We start from the raw sequence: 12682 nt of genomic DNA, 5'->3' as shown, positions 1-12682 counted from the left end.
TGTCAATCAGCTGTTTGGACTCAGTGGTTTCTTTAATCAAAACATTTAGCTAAAACTGGAAACCAGTCTTGGTTTCTTTCAGCTCATGGAATTATTAATTTTAAAATTATGAAAAAAATGCACCTCTACCACTTAAAAGCAGGCTCAACAAAAGACCCCATCTTTTTATTTAGACATCTGATTGGTCAGTTTGCACCTTGAATAACTTCCACTACAGAAAAAATATGAAGGAAAGAAACCGGGTTAGAAGGACATGTCATAAAAAGTTAGCAGAGCAAGGATGGTTATTCCTGATCGGAGCGCCAAGGGAGGAGGAGTCGCTCAGTCCAGTGCTCACATGCAGTCTATGATCAGAACCAGCTCTTTGAAGCTTTTCCTTGAAGCGCAGCTTCCTGCATCATTTCTTCATTAGATGAACAAGATAAAGGGGGTGGAGCTACATCCAAATGTGCATTCTCCTGCTGTGAACGCCCAGCATGCATGGACGGAGGAACAAACTGCTTCAAGCTGTAAAAATCAACAAGAATAAAAAGTTCATTTTTTTTCTTTCTTTGTTTAGCATGTCAAACTCAGCAAAGCAAATCGGCTTTCAGACTCAACTAAATGCAGAAAACAATTCTGTGTGATTTTACAGCAAAAAGTAGTACAATTAAATTAAGTATTAAATTAAAGTAAGTGTACTTTGATAGAAGTATACTAAAGACAAGTGCAGTGTAAGAAGTATACTAACTGACTACTTCGTCTGACTAAATTGGAACATTGTAAGTTTATAATGGTATATACAAAGTAAACTGTTAGTATACTGCCTCAACTTTACTTGTAGAACACTTAAATAGAATACTTTTTGCTAAGGAATAATATAAAATAAAACTAGCTAAAACAAACTGTCCACCTACCTGAATCTGAATGTGCAATTATTATAAACTTTGGATGATTTTATGCAGAAAACTGCTTATTTTTGTGTCACTGGAACACCCAACATTTCATTATCCGCTAATTTATTGACTAAAAACAGACTAAACTGTACATTTTATTTAAAGATAATGCAAATAAAATATGGAGGCAGCTGCACAGTCGTGCATGTTCATCTGTCACTCGCTCTTCCTTTCATATTTTCATTGGTTTAGAGGTTTGCTTACGCTGCCTTTCATATTGAAAGGGCATCGCGATATTGTTAAAAAGACCATTTTTCTGCCTTTCATCAGCAAAGGTCAGCGCATACACTTGAAGGCCATCCTTTGGATTCTTTGGAGGTAAAGTAGAGGCTCTCACGCAGCGCCGCTCCCCTGTCAGATCCCCTTTTTTTTGTGTGCGGAGAGCTATTTTAGCTGGGGGGTCATCTTTGAGAAGAATGCTGGGGTTACTGCTGCTATTCAGATGGGAAGGCTTTTTTGGGGTCACCATATAGGTGAGTATTAAGATTTGTGGGCCTTTAAAGGTTTGATCGTGCGCTTTGAGAGGCTTATCAGTCGTCAGGTTGCTTTTGGGTTGCGTGGAAATGTACATTTTTGGCTTAGACCGGCGATAAAAGCTCAGGCTGTAACCCGATCCTCCAACCTCCCCATCACTTAAGGAATCAGCTGTGGAGTGTAATGCATTGGCAGGACGGCGTGCCAGACTGCCGCCTCCCCCCACAGATGTCCTCTTATCTGCCTGTTATTGTTTCCCCTGATGATGTCTAAGTCCCTCCCACGCAGACGGCGATCAAAGCCTCCAACTGTGAACACAGGAAGTGGAACAGGCTCAAGAAGTCATCATGATGCAACAGTAGGCCTCACCTCCCCACCTAAATGAGTATCTACAGTGGGGCAAAGAAGTATTTAGTCAGTCGCCAGTTGTGCAAAGCTCTCCCACTTTAAAAGATGAGAGGCCTGTAATTTTTTATCACAGGTATCCCTCAACTATGAGAGACAAAATGAGAAAGAAAATCCAGAGGATTGATCACGATTTAATCTGATTTTTGACTGTATATGTTTAAGCTGATCTTGATCGTCCCACTAACAAGCGAGATCACAGAAGGAACGGACTGCATGTAAGGTTTTCCAGCCAAAGAACAGCTGATTGCAAACTTTGCTCACCAGCGTCGCCACAAACCTCAGCCATCCCACCACAGACGGGCAAAAGAGAGTGAGACCCCCCAATTTTGGCTCCCAAAACCCTTCATTTGTGCCCTAGATCCGTCGGACAAGTTATTCCGCAGAAGTCATGGGTCCAGACACCCGTGCGACTGCGGTCGACCAGTAGGCTCAGCTGAACGCTGGTCAGGCGCCGTTGAGGAGGCAGATCTCTGCCCCGTGTGAGCAGTTGTGGGATTTAATCCAACTCCATCCAAATCACTCAACCGTTGCAGATGGATCGACCGAGCTGCAGGTCGGCCATTGTTCCGGGTCTGTGCTGGAATTGTGGAGGCTTTTTTTTTTATACAGGAGATGGTGGTGCTGGGGTACACAGAGTACATGTGAAGTTTTATGGTTAACCACATGTGTTTGCAACTCTTCTTCCCCCCCCCCCCCCCAGGAAAAAGGGTTGTGGGGAGCGTAGTATGAGGACGGGGCGGAGGCTGGGAAGTTGGTTTTAACAGATAAAGAATTAAAGAACCCAGACTGGGGTGCATCATGCAGAGATGGTCTGGCTTCTCTTAGCCTGAACGTCCCATTGATTATTAAGCCTTGCGGATGCCTCCCGTGCCCCCTGGACATGAACCCAAAACAGATTAACGCAGCAGGAGCACAACAAATTAGCAGCCCGCTCTTCGGAAAGCTGAAAGTTTAACCTTTTTGTTTCACTCAATGAAAAGGACACAAAGTATCAGCTGACGGACGGATTTTGTCTCCGCAAAATGACATCTCTGATACCCCGGATAGGATTTCTTGTTTGTTGAAAAGCGGGTGGGAAAAATTAACATGACGCCTGTGGTTCTGGCTGGAATGCGATGTGTGTGCTGCAGTCAAGTTAGAACCTCAGGCACAGCGGAGAAGTCCTCAAAGTCAAAGAGGGATTTCCATGAACACACCGCAGAAAACTCCTGCAGGGAACATCATAAAAATCAAATATTTGTCAAATTGATTTGGATGAAATGTGTGCATTTTTCTTCTTAAAGAACATTTCTCGTTTTAAAACATTAACCTGGAGGTTTCCTGATCCCTAAACCATTCCAACAGGTGAAGATTTAACCATTTTTAAAATGTAAAGGCGGACTTTTTGTTGGACTTAACTTGGTTTTATTTAGAAAATTTTGAAAAAAACTTACCTCCATAGCAGAGGCGTAGCTACAAGGGGACAATTTTTGAGTCAATATTAGTATCATTATTTACGAAGATTAAGAAATCATCAATACAAGCTTCTTTAAGGATTCCAAATAAACAACAGCAAATAAATACAAATGAAAAGTGTTAGAAATATGTCTTATTTAGAAACAGTACCTTTTAAAATATCTTTTCACTCTTCTTTGCATTCTTCTAAGTATATAAAAAGTGGCAGAAAAACAGTTTTTTTCTCTTTCTCTTCTCTTTTATTTCCCAGGTATTTGACCACATGTAAGATCGTTCACGTTTGTTGTTTAATGGAAATAAAAATCTAAATCTGTCAGGCCTCAGCGACGTGGAAAAAGAAGGAGAGAAAGGAGAAAAGGAGTGAGGTGAAGTGGAAGTTTGAATTGTAAAACTCCTGCTGGTCTGCCTGGGAAAGGAATGGAGCAAACATGTGAGCATACATGTGAGTAGTTTTTGATCAGAAGAGGCAGGACTGGCAAACAGAGAGGAAACATCTAAAAAAAAAAAATAGAAAGATGCCTTGGATGTTACAGGGTAGAAAAAAAATCAAGGAGTGTTAACATGAAAGGAAAGAAGTGATCAGGATCTGAAAATGATGATGATGGTGTTGGATAAAGAGAGAAAAACTTGAAGAACATCGAATGTCATCAGAACAAAACTGAGCAGGGGGCAAAGAGGAGGCTGGAACAAGGAGGAGGGAGTTTGGAGAAATCTGTGATCCAGATGACAAGCAAAAAAAAAAAAAAAAGCTAAATGTGGAAAAAGAGCTGCAGTGCTTGTGTGTGTCTCCGGCTGGGTGTGGGTCAGAGCAAAAGTAAACAAACTCACATCTTAGAAGTGCGTTTGATCCGTTCAAACTACCAAACACGGAGTGGAGCCAGCAGAAAAAAGGAGCTCGGGTCAGCTACAGAGAACCTCTGTGTTCTGGGTGGAACAAACACTTCAGCCCGAGTGAGCTGTTCCAACCCAAAAAGCAAACGGACAAGAGGTTGCCGGTTTCAACAGCTCCGTCCCGGGCCTGTCATCACTCAACTGGAGTTATGCTGAAACGCTGCATCTCAATTAGTGCAGGATGTTATTCTAAGACAGAAACGATCAGAGTTCTTTAAATCTGATCTATGTTTGTGGCGGCTGGCCTCACCAGAGAAAACAGCTATATGAGGCGCAGAAAACCTGGACCTCTAACCTAATAACACAGTGCATCATCATATCTGTCTGAAGTTTGGATTAGCAGTTTTTGAATAAAAGAAAAAAACAAAACTAAGAAAAATAATTTTATTTTGAAATATGATTTCATTTGATGGCCCCGCAGCTGGAAAGGACCCTACCATCTCCTGATGTCAGAACAAAGAGAAACCTTGAATCCATTTTCACACATGACTATCTTGGTCATAACTTTTCTGTTTAACATGTGTGAAATCTGCACCAAGTGATGACAAAAGGATGCGGTTATGTCACGAGGACTTTTTAGTGCACTTACATAATCCCTGCTCAAAGTCAAAGCAGACGTGCTCAAAAGTGAACAGTTTGACAGAATAAAAAAAAAAGTGGGATTCAATCTTTTCAGACGATCCATGCTGGAACTGATTTCATGGAGTAACCCGCTTCGTTTGGCACCTGGACTTTGATTCACCTGAAAAAGACGGATTCACTATGAAAGTGAACACTGGTGTGGTTCGGCAACAATGTGAAAGAAAAACCAACAATCCGGGGAACAAAGAACAGAAGTTAGCTAAAGAGACAATAAGAAAATTTGTAACCGACTGGCGACCTGTCAAGGGTCTATCCTGCCTTCGCCCAACATTGCCTGGGATAGGCTCCAGCAACCTTGTGACCCCAAAAATAAAAGTGGACAAAAAAAATTTCACGTCGTATTTGTTGACTTTGCTTTCAAACACAGAAGTCTCAAATGAACCTGCAAAAATAGGGTTCCATCATTTGGGGCAAGCTTGATTCAAAACAAGCTCTGGCCAGGATGAGTCAAAAAGCCTCTCTGTCCCATATAAAAAGCCATCGCACTTCCACACTACATCCACAAATAAATACTTCTTGAAGTATTTCTGTAACTTGTGGTTTTTTTCAAATTCAAATTGTCAACTCGTTTTTTTATTTTTTATTCTGGGATTTATTGTGCTCACTTCATTTACTCTCTTTTGCTTCATTATAGGATATCCAAACAAACCATGATCTCATGATCAAATTTCTACATTTTGCACACAAAAACCTCTTTTACTTCACCCTTATTTACCCTTCAGTCTTGTTTAGGTGACCGCTACGACCTGTTGTCTGCATTTAGAAAAACCGTGCATGAAGGTTTTCTCTCCACTGGCTCATTAAGTGATCTACAACCTTGATATTTCCTGAAGGCCACTTGTGTGTCCTGTACAGATTTGCCCATTTTTTTGCCCCTATCTCTCCATAGGGGCAGTTGTGACTAAGTTACTCTTTCACACTCAAGTGAACCACACCTGGGTTAAGTTAAGCTGTGCCATATGCATTTGGAGCAGGATAGAATCAGAAAAATCTAGAAAAACCCCCGAAATGAATGGTTTAGGATGGGAGTTGTTAAACATAGTGTAGGTGAAAACACTCATCAGAGGACTAGTGAGTTTCCTTTTTCTTTTTCCTTGATTTTTAGGTGCCCCCAAACGAAAAAATGCATTTTTTTAAATGGTGTCGTCTCCTCGGTGTAAAATCTTTCACCAAAAGCATCTGGTGGAGCCCATTTTCACTCTATTCAAGGTGTTCTTCTTTTATTGCCCCTCACACAGAGGAAAACAGGGGTAAGGCTCAAACGCAGACACCTTTGAGATTGGAAAAAGACATTAGTGCTCTTCATTAATCCAGATGAAACCAATTGTTTTATATTCTGAGAGGATTTATGATGGCGATTCATCTTTTGTAAAAAACAAAACAAAAAAAACTCTAAGCATTCCAACAGCCTTTAGATAAAAGCTTACAATATTTCTGCTTTAAAGCTTATCAGCTCACTGAAAGATGAAACATCGCTTCAGTGGACTTTGGCTACCTCTGATCGCTCCTTACTTGGCCGAAAAAAGGCGCACGTCGGGCAAAAGAACCTGAACGACACGCCTTTGCCGGTTTTTCCAGCCTTCGAGAAGTTAAAATTAGTCTTTTTAAAAGGCAGAATTCAAAGCTGGCAGCATGAAAAGGGGGGCAGAATGAAATGTTGGCGCTGCAGTGTTAAAAGGGAGATGGGAGATGAGAGATCCTAGTGTCTGACTTTGGTGTGACTTCAAAAGGCTGTGTTTAAAGCGGCAGGCCTTAATGCTGGCCTGATAGCAGAACTATCATGTCTGTGTGACCTCCCACAGCTGGCCGTCCAGGGACACAAGCCTCACGCTGTTGTGTGTTTGTGCCTGTGTGTGTGTGCTCCTTCTTGATGTGTGCACATGAGCTTATTTGCTTTTGTGTGTGTGTGTGTGTGTCAGCACTCTTAAGGGCCCTGTTGTGTGTCTTGATGCAATTGTCTGTGTGGCCTTTAATGTTTGATGTGTGCGTTTGCTTAAACGCACACATTGGGAGTTTGTGTGCGCGCGCGGAGGTTGAAGATCTAAGCCGGGCTCTTCCTTTTTTCTTTTTCCTCATTGTTAAGATTCAAACGCTGATAGACTTTGAACTGCAGCTGTGGACTCTGCAGTCATTCCACCACTCCAGCCCATTTAGCTAAGCTGCCATTGCGCCGTCAATGATGCAAATGCAAACGCCATGCATACTATGGACTGGGCAGACGGACGGATCTTAATGACATATCCTTCAGGATTCTTGAGAAAAAACACATGCAGCACAGATTGCACACACAATCGTGTGTTTCTCCCCAGCTTAGTGTGTGCTGACGTTTGTATTTCTTGCATCCTTCTGCGGTCAGGATGCTTATCCCGGGAGCCTATCTTGCAACAGAATGAGACGTTTCCTAACTAAGCGTCCGCTTGGCTTCCAAAGGAGAGCAAAGGAAACACTGGGAGATGCATCGGTCACACGCTGAACTCTGTTTTGATGAGTCACATCAAAAAAAGTCCACATTTTCAAAGGCGTCGCAACGGGAGGTGTTGGTGTGTGATAGATATACTCGGAGAAAAGAAAAACAGGCTCAGAAAGACACACGAAAAGACGTGTTGTTTTACGGAACAGAGCTTTTGATAATGTTTACTTATTTAAAAGTGCATGTGGGTGCACGGTTTTGTGTGTGTAGTCCGCATGGCCGTTGCCAGGAAGAGATAATAGACTTCTAAAGGGGATATTACGCCTCGGAAGTCTCTTGCTGGGCCATTCTCCGGCAGAGATTTTAGCTGCAATACCTCTGTTGTGCCAAATTTGCATCTCAGTCGTTTTATCAAATGTTGTTGCAGTTGCGGGTTTATTCCAAGCTTTTATGAGCTTGCATGGAATCTGATGCACCAGGGAGAGCAAATGGAAGACATCAAAGCCTGATGGGCTGATGATCCCAGCTAAATGGATTTAAATGTGGGACAGAGACTTCCTGTTTCATTGTTGCTGTGATTAAGTGAGTTCGAAGAGGTTTTATGTGTTTTCTTTATTTATTTCGACCCGGCTACTCTTAAAATTGTATGGCAACTTTTGGGTTTGATGTTTATGAAGTTGGATCTTATGTCTGTGTTGCAACTTTGGAATCTCTTTGAGGTTCTGACGGTATTTTTCAGAAGAACAACCAATTTAGTTACATTTCAAAGGTTTTTTGGCTTCTAAAACCTTCTACTGTCTCTGCAAATGGTCATTTTTTTTTCATGGTGTTAAACAACATTTGTGCACAAAGTAAGGAGCAATATTTATCCAGGGGTCTGTACTCTTTAATACCATAAGAACCATTTGGTAAATTTTCTTACTGACCAAAATCTGGCAAGATCTGCAGAGTCACTGTTTAACAAATATACTTCTTTTGATTTTGTGTGAATTTTTAATTATTTGCAATAAATAAATTACTAGGTTTTTCTTAACATAATAAGTTTAACTTGTTTCATTTTGGAGAGCAGCGTGTAAAAGGTCCCTTCAAAATAAAATACAGCCTATGTCATCCACCAGATGAATTAAAACTGCAAGAAAAGCCAAATTAAAAATAACATTTAGCATCATTATGATTTCGGTGTGCTATCATCCTTTTTCTCTTTTTACTATTGAATATAAACACGACAATATTGGTGTAAAATCCCTTTTTTTAAAAATAAATCCATATGCATTCGAGTTTATTTTAAGATTAAACAACTCTTACCAGTACATTTCTCTTTTGTCTGACATGTTAAACTTCAATAACTAAAATAAATGAACTATAAACCCTTAATTTATAGAAATCGTTGGCAATTTTCTTTATAGCCTAAGAGCCACAATGGAGGGATAATGGGTTTATACCAAACGACTTTATTTAGGATATCGGACTTCCTGAGTATTTTCAAGATTATTTTTTCTCCAACGAAAGACTCCTCTTTACTTCACACTTGCTCAACTGTACTTTAAATTCACAGTTTAAAAGGACATTTGAGGAAAGTAAAAGTCTTTATCAGTAGAGAAAAACATGCGAGGAAACACATCCCGACAAAGACCATGTCTGAGGCGATGGGGTGGAACACTTTCGTGTTTGCTGGTTCTTTTAAGAGTGCTCCACTGATTTATGGGAATGTTTGTATATATAAATGTATATTAGGAGTTACATCATATAAAAATGCATTTCTAAAATGATCTCACATGTTTTTTACCCTTAACTTTTACTGCTTTGCAGAAATAAAGGTTGTGTGCTCTCATCCGGTTCAGTTTTTACTGATTCTTTGTGAATGCGTTGTTTAGAAATATATATAAAGTTATAAATCCTGGATTACTGTGATGTTTTGCTCCAAAAGTTGAACACAGCATGATGGTTTGTGTCTTGCTTTTGTCTTCCTCTGTGCCCTTTTTCTTCAATTTCCACTCTTTGTGTTTCATGTTTTTTTCCCCCCTGAAAATGATCCGAACCCGCTGCTCCAGCACGGGGCCGTCTCCCTAACGTCTCCTGCCGGGTCTTTGATGGCAGGCCCAGGCGTAAAAAGCCAGCCAAGGTTACCGAGGATGTGCGTAATCCTCTGCCCGGGTCCCGATCAAGGGAGACACCCAGCTGAGGACCCTGACAGTCTCCATCAATCATGTCAGGGGCGCTCCACACAGGTCTGCAGATCTCCTGCTTTAATTAACCAACGACACAGACACAAGTGCACTGCAAGCAAACTTAAAAAGTACCCAAGATACCTCCTACTTCTCAAGTAACTTCATAAAGCTGTCTGATGCGTGTGACTTAATGACTGTGACACAAATGCGAAGTGTTAGTGATGAGATTCACATGTGTGGGTGAGAAGAAGTCGTTGCCACCATCTGATGAGCTTCCAATCACTTTTTTCTCCCTGACAGCAAAGTAGTGACACTTTACAGAAAGGAGTGTGTGTTTATGCGTGTGTCGCTTTAAAGGGATTGGGGTAATTTTGAAGTTTGACACCTAGTGCTAACAAAGATCATCCATGAGCGTGAAAATGTTTGATCCAAACTAGCATTTTCTAAAAGTTGTTGCTTCCAGTAAAACATCAGGACCCAGTTTACAGATAATAACGAAAATGTTTTTTTTCCGATGTCAAAGGTTTGATCAAATGCGACATTTTGTTGCAATTTTGTCGATACGGAGAAAAAATAAAACCTGAAACGGAAACAATCTGCCATCTGATGCCAGTCTAATTGCTGGTTCGCTGGTTGCCTCTGTGAATATGTAGGTTTTCTTCGAGTGTTGCAGCTTTCTCCACGATCCAAAAAATATGTGTCTCAGGTTAAACAGAAATAGGAATTTCTCCTTGGGTGTGCATGCTTGTCATTTTGTGACAGTGTGGCGCATTAGTGAGCTCTACAAGACGTATTTTGCCTCTGAGAGTGAGAAGAGGATCAACAACTTCACTGGCGAGATGAAGCAGGTACACAGCTGGATGGATGGATGGATGGATGGATGGATGGATGGATGGATGGATAGCCACAAACATCCCAAACACTGAACTACGAAGAATGATAATGACCCTGTGATTCATGGAGTAGCATTTGGCAACCAGAATGACTGCCAAAAAACAGGGTAAATTCATGTCTTATGCTTGCGACAGAGACGTATTTGTTAAAGAGTATTTTTCCTAGTTTCAGAACAAGGAAAATTACAGTGAAATCGTTTTGTTTTTATTTAATTTGCTCTCCAATGCAACTCAAACCATACTTCTGTCATATTTCTGGTCCCAAACCAGTAATGCAATTAAAACTAAAGATAAAACATTTGAAGAAAAGTGATTTGTGGTTGTAATGAGCTAAGAGGAATTGATATTTGCCTTTCCTAGAGAAGTCACAGACCTACTTCCAAGCCTGAAAAAAACAATGACTTTGATATTTTATTCTCATTTAATTCTAGTTCCTTTCATTGAAAACAGCTGGTGGAGGTCCAGCCAATTTTATCTCAACAAGCTATTTGAGAAAGTGTCTTTTTTTTTTACAACCCTGCTAGATTTGTGTAACTCTTTGTCCATCAGAGCTTCCCAATCATCCGTGGCGATCCTCTTCACAAAAAACAGCTGCACTTCTTTAAACTGGAGCATTAAAGAAAGGGCGAATAACTCCTGCTTTGTTGCTCTCTGCCTGTTAGTTTTTAGAGTTCAGCTCATTCATTTTACAACCGGAAAGGTTTGGCCTAACTTTTTTAAATCTACCCCACATTTATGTCAAAATAAGTCAAAAAAGAGTTGTATCTCTACTGGTCATACTGGGCGGGTTCCAGCAACAATCAGATTTGTTTGCCCCTCCTTCTTGTCCATTTTTGGACAATTCATGACAATAAGGCTCTTCAAATCCTAACAAACCAACAGGCGACATCACAGACTAGTTGTCCTTGCATGCATATAATATGGTTTAGACCTGCAAGCTGCTTCCCTGAGCTTTCAGCAGTTCAGCAGCTTCCCAGTGTTTTCCCTTTTAACTCAGTGTGATGCAACTTAGTGGTAAACACGGTCTCTTCTCAACTTTATTGAAAATGTGCCACAGACTCCAACTTTAAAATCGCCATTTTTAGCTTATGTTCTTTTAAATTGAAATGAAGGAAAACGACAGTACTTTTTTCCCCCCCGGATTTTGTCACAAATTGTTGATTCTATTTGCAGTTTTACTTTGTGCATCTTGTTTACTCTAAGTGAACAATATTAGAATTCATTGCAGGCGGGCTGATGTAAAGCTCCCCTCAGCTGCAGAGTTTCTCTTTGCTGCAAAGTTCTGCGCTCGCAGGAGGCCTGCCTCCAAACAATAACCGAGCATCTCCTCTTTTCTTACTGTCACTCTCTGCTTTTATTTGTATATATTCTTAGCTTCCCCAGCTCTCAGCAGTTGGCATAAAGCACCTGTATGGCCCCGTCGTCATCCACTGTACTCAGAAATAGTGTTGCTTTTGCTTCAGAGCAGGGCAAACTCTTGTTAGCTCTGAGTCCTGACAGCAGAATGGGGAGGCTGAGGCCGTGGTTTGTTTTCATCCTTCAGGAGAGCAGGTACCCGCTGGAATGAATGTGATTATTCAAAGAGAAGGAGCGCCGTGGCCATCAGTTTGGCACGAAGCAATCTGTTTCATCTCTTCCTCCCTTGCTCGGATGCTCCTCCTTTACCCTTTATGGAGCAACGCGTCAAGGAATGCAGGGAAGGGGAAACAATAACAGAGAATGTCCTTTTCCCTGGAGCTATCTGGCAGGCTTAGATTACTAACTGAGCCCACACATGCTAATGTGAATACACACAACTCTTTTGTTGTGAATCTACCTCTTGTCTCACCTTTGCCCGTTCCTGCTGGCTGAAATATGAGAATTCTCTGTCTCTGGGGTTCCGCTCAGATTGGGGCATGGCACAACACTGAAAAAAAAAGAATCCTGAGGCTTTTGAAGAAATGTTTTTCCTAAATTGATGTACAATTATCACAAACTTAGCTGAGGAAACAGGTATGTGGAAGAAATCCACAAATCAGTCTGATTATGTCTAAAAAATGTGTTGGAGAGCCCAAAGAGCGTCACCTTGACATGGCAGAGGGGGGCAGCGCTGTCCTCAAACATTGCTCATCTCAGAGCTTTGCGCGTTTGTCAGTTCAAGCACCTGCAGCATCTGCAGCAAACCAGTTTAACTAGATGGAACAACCGTCCCATCTCATCCTCTTCCCTTCATCTCCCTTCTTCGGCTCCTTTTGTCAACTGTCCGTACCAGGTTACAGGAACTGTTATGGTGTGACTTACACACATATTTCTTATTTTTCTCTGCAGATTGTAAACATAACCTCTTTATCTTTGTTTTTTTTTTTTTTGTTACAATCTCATCCTGCTACCTGTTTTGATGCTTTGTCAGTGACTGTGAGTCCTGGG

The sequence above is a fragment of the Oryzias latipes genome, chromosome 8 (genome assembly GCF_053564925.1).
Source record: "Oryzias latipes strain Hd-rR chromosome 8, Olatipes_Hd-rR_3.1".
Taxonomy (NCBI): domain Eukaryota; kingdom Metazoa; phylum Chordata; class Actinopteri; order Beloniformes; family Adrianichthyidae; genus Oryzias; species Oryzias latipes.
This window is presented reverse-complemented; position numbering follows the sequence as displayed.